This window comes from Podarcis melisellensis (assembly GCF_964234715.1).
Source record: "Podarcis melisellensis genome assembly, chromosome: 12".
Lineage (NCBI taxonomy): Eukaryota > Metazoa > Chordata > Lepidosauria > Squamata > Lacertidae > Podarcis > Podarcis melisellensis.
In genome coordinates this window covers 25,111,284-25,116,382 of record NC_138544.1, presented here as the reverse complement: position 1 = coordinate 25,116,382, position 5,099 = coordinate 25,111,284, and positions in this window count along the sequence as shown.

Genomic DNA, 5,099 nt, shown 5'->3' with positions numbered 1-5,099 from the left:
TCATGTAGTAAATCTGGTTCAGAGTTGCAGATGCTGATTTGGGTTTTTTCCCCCCTGCTGCCCCTCAGTTTATACACTCTGCTTATAGTCAGAACTCATGGCATTTTGCTTTCCACACATGATAATGTTTATTCCTTCCTTCCCATAACCTACAAATTATCTTCTGTTAGCCCTCCGTCAATCATCTTCTCCAGAAATTGCACTGCTTTCTAATTTGTTTTCTAGCACAATCCAAGGTCATGGTTTTGATTTGTGAAATCTTGTGCTATCCAGACCTTTCAGGTAAGTAGCTTTGCAATCTAATCTGTAGATATGTATTGATCTTTCAAAACGAGTGCCCGTTCGAGGTTTTGGAGAGCCCTTGGGAAACAGACCCTCCATCCGTGATTTTACCCTTAGCACTGCCATCAGTCAGAGGTCATTCCTGACCTTGCTGACTGGGGCTGATGGGAGTTGTAGTTCAACAACATCTAGAGGGCACCCCATTGGCTATCCCTGCATGACATCAAACCATTTTGTTCAGGACTCAAGCGTCTTTGCTCACATCCACATCATACATTTAAAGAACTCTTATGCCACACTTGTGGCTTTCCCCCAAAGAATTCTGGGAACTGTAGTTCACCCCACGTAGCTGCAATTATCAACACGCAGACCAAACTACAGTTCCCAGGGTTCTTGGGGGGAAGCCATGTGCTTTAAATGTGTGGTGTGGATGTAACCTAGGATGAAGGCATTTTTCACCAAGATGCTTTGTAAAAGCATCACATTTCCTGATTTATCAATATTGTGCCTAATATGTTTATGAGCGATCAGTGGATTACTATTGTATAATAATCATGTGGAAAGCCCATAAATAAACACTTTCCATTTCCATTAGATGGCAGCATTGCTAGCCTTATCTAGGCACATGACAATCAGACAGTACTGAAGGAAGTGTTAACTGCAAACTTCAGCAGGCTCTACATTGGAAATCGATGAACACACCCACACACCCACTGCCTCCCATGTGGACCAATAGTAAAGGCAGCCCACCAATGCGTGTCATGGAGCAAGCCAATCCCTGAGGCGAAATCCACAGAAGTGTGAGGATAACGGCTTAGAAGTACAGCAAGCAGAAATGGATTAAACAGAATATTGTTTTTTATTTTCTGTGATCTATAAACTATTGCAAATACAGTAAGGATATATGTCTGTGTGCTTGCATGCACTCAAACACAAGCACAATTTTTTTGGTTACCAAGACCCCTCATTTTATCTGGTTGGGGTTTTTAAAAAATGAGAAATTGAATATAGGAGAATGAGGGGATGGGGAACAGGAAAGCTGAGCGCAGAAGGTAAATGGTTTCCCCCCCCTGTAGGCTTTGTTTGTTTTCCAAAAGTAGTCAAGCAACTGTAGAAAACTTTTTTAAAAATATAAATAGCTGCAAGAAAAAGAAAACACCACCACCAATGGCCTTCGCATTTTGTCATTGTTTGGTTTCATCTGGCTATTCAAAATAGGGCTTTTACACACCACTTCTTCTTCCTCCTCCTCCTCCTCTTCTTCTTCATTGTATATACCCCAGCCACTCTGAGCAGCTCCCAATAAAATAATAAAAACACAATAAAACATCAAACATCAAAAACTTCCCTAAACAGGGCTGCCTTCCATTGTCTTCTAAAAGTCAGATAGTTGTTTATTTCCTTGACATCTAATGGGAGGGCGTTCCACAGGGCGGGTGCCACCACGAGAAGGTCCTCTGAATGGTTCCTTGTAACTTCACTTCTCGCAGTGAGGGAACCGCCAGAAGACCCTTGGAGCTGGACCTCAGTGTCCGGGCTGAACGATGGGGGTGGAGATGCTCCTTCAGGTATACTGGGCTGAGGACATTTAGGGCTTTAAATCACACACACACACACACACACACACACACAGACCTGTTTTCCTGCTCACTTTGTTCACCTCCTTGGCTGGAGTTTGACTCGAAAGCACGTCAAAGTGCAAGTAGATAAATAGGTACCGCTCAGGCGGGAAGGTAAACGGTGTTTCCGTGTGCTGCTCTGGTTCGCCAGAAGCGGCTTAGTCATGCTGGCCACATGACCCGGAAGCTGTACACCGACTCCCTCAGCCAATAAAGCGAGATGAGTCGGCCACAACTGGACCTAATGGGTTCCTTTACCTTTACCTTTAGGCTGCCCAGGCGCCATTGGTAAGGAACTCTCCCACATCGTTCTCAATAATGTGAAGGTTCATTCCACTCTCATTCCCATCCCCAAATCCAGAGACCCCTAAATATATTGGTGTATTGTGATTCTTGGATTTGGGTGGTGGCTGCAGATACTATGAGTCTCTCTCCAGTGGTGGCACCCAGAGCTTCTGAGGCTGGCTGGCAGAGATTGTGCAGAGTTCAAGGACACACCCCAGCCAAACACTTGGGGTGCAAAGCCGTGAGGGGCATGGACTGAGGATAGTTCTGAGGCCCAGACGGAGAGGGCCAGAAGACCACATTTGGCCCTTAGGCTTGAGGTTCCCCACCCCTGGATCTTTGGTCTGATCCATCAGACTTCTCCTTAAGTGAGTAAGGATGATCCAACAGCCATTGACTAAAGTGCAAGAGCTTAACAAGTACTATCCTCCATTGAAACCAGGGGGGGCTTCAAGATGCACAGAACTGGATTTACAGAAGCCATCCCGGTTTCTGATTTGATCTTGGAATATCCCTCTTTTCCTTAGGACGCTCCTATTTCATCAGAAAAATGTTGGAGGGTAGGCAACCCCTGAGCCAAGGAGAGAAGTGACTATACAGCCTTTAGAAGACATCTGAAGGCAGCCCTGCATAGGGATGTTTTGTGATGCTTAATGTTTTATCTTGTTTTTATATGTTGGGGTGGGACACAGGTGGCGCTGTGGGTTAAACCACAGAGCCTAGGACTTTCCGATCAGAAGGTCTGCGGTTCGAATCCCTGTGACGGGGTGAGCTCCCATTTCTCGGTCCCTGCTCCTGCCAACCTAGCAGTTCTAAAGGACGTCAAAGTGCAAGTAGATAAATAGGTACCGCTCCGGCGGGAAGGTAAACGGCGTTTCCATACGCTGCTTTGGTTCGCCAGAAACGGCTTAGTCATGCTGGCCACATGACCTGGAAGCTGTACGCTGGCTCCCTCGGCCAATAAAAAGAGATGAGCGCCGCAATGCCAGAGTTAGTCACGACTGGACCTAATGATCAGGGGTCCCTTTACCTTTACCTTTATATATGTTGGGAGCCACCCAGATGGGCAGGGTATAAATAATAAACAAGTTCTTCTTCTTCCTCTTCTTCTTCTTGACTAGGACGTCCCTATTTTCACTGGAGAAATGTTGGAGGCTATTATATAGTTCCTGCCAAACAGCTTGTCATGTTAGTGTCTGCCTTTGGCAGCATTGACCGTGAGACACAACTCAAGTGAATCCCCAAGTCTCCTGATCTTCCCAAGCAAGTTTCAGATGAGTCTCTGTGTCATTATAGTTATCAGAGAACACAAGCTGCATGAGTCAATGACACTTCGCTGGGGGGAAGCGAATATCCATCAGGAGCATCTGGGTTGCATAGAAAGATTCCCTGCAGTCAAGCGTGCCCGTCACATTTAATTTTAGCCACTTGCTATTTCCATAAATCTGCAGTGCAGAGTCTAAATCACAGGGTTCGTCTCAATGGTGTGGATAAAATCAATAACTTTTTATTTCCTGAGCCAAAATAAAAGTCGCCAGAGTAGCAATCTGTATTGTAACTTTATCGTTGATTATCATCATTCATAGCCAAACTGTAGTGAAATATTCTCAGCCTGCATTTATGAGCAAGGACACTTCAGCATAATGTATATAAAGGGAGTTTTATTGATCAGGGAACATCTGCTGGCACTTAAACATGCAGGCATATAAACATGAACATAAGCTTTGCAAGTCTGCAATTTTTGATCCTCGTAAAATTAGAATTTATAATCAAGTGCACGATGTAATGTTTTCTTTATCACCTTCATAAAGATAAAGCAACGTACGTCAGGTCGGTGGATTACAAAACCATTACAAGATTGCAAATTCTTAGGTGCGGTGTTTTTTTTTGAAAAAAATAATAATAATTTATGGAGGGGGAAACTTCATTATTTTCCCCTTAAACCTTACCCTCTCTAATTGCTTCTGCCTGTTGAACTAGAATGGATTTGGCAAGGCCTAGTTATTAAAACCAGAGAAAGAAAGGATATAAAATATTGGGCACAATGCAGAAAAAGTGAAGTTCCCTTGATTTCAGTGGGAGGCCATTAAGCACCTCTCCCACGGAAACCAGTGGGTTACATGCAAAGAAAACAAGGCAGTCCTTTCCTGCAGGTTTGTACAATCCAGAATATACAACACACAAGGGGAAAGGGACAAGGAGGGAAGAGGAAAATCAGAATCAAAACTCAGGCACCAATTTCTAACCAGTTGTCCCTATAACAACTGTTATGTACTGAGTTGAATAGGATCCAAAATGCAGCAGTCTGATTGGTCCTAGAACAATAGGATTCAGAATGCAGCAGTCTGATTGGTCCGCAGGAGCCACCCAATCCAACTCCAGGTGGAAGTGAATCTGCAACCTGATTGGCCTACAGGAGAATCCCAGAATTAGCCAATCACGTGGGTCCCATTGTGTACATAAGGTATATAAAGCAGACATTTCTGGGGAACTAACATTCCTCACTACTATGAGCTGAATAAAGAGCATGAAATCCACACTCGACTCCGAATATATTTCAACAACCCACCATCGCAGTTCAGGGGCAGGAGATGCTTGGAATAGCTGGACCTCCTGAGAAGCGGATGAAGTGAGCCCTGCTTCTTGTTTCTCTCACTCCTGATGGAATGGCTGCTTTCAGATGGTAGTTGAGGGGAGGCTTGGTGGAGCTGGCCTGCCTTAGCAGAACTGCAGAAGGAGGGCGCTCTGTTTCTCAGCTCTCATGCGGAGGCAGTCAGATGGCGTTGTGGGCAAGAGAAGGGCTCAGAGGATTCATAGGCACTAGGGGAAGTCCTCAAGGGTGCCACTGTGCCCACAAATGTCTTGTTGGCGATCCCTGCTTTCTATCGTTAACTGTTTTGAAGTCAAGTGGAA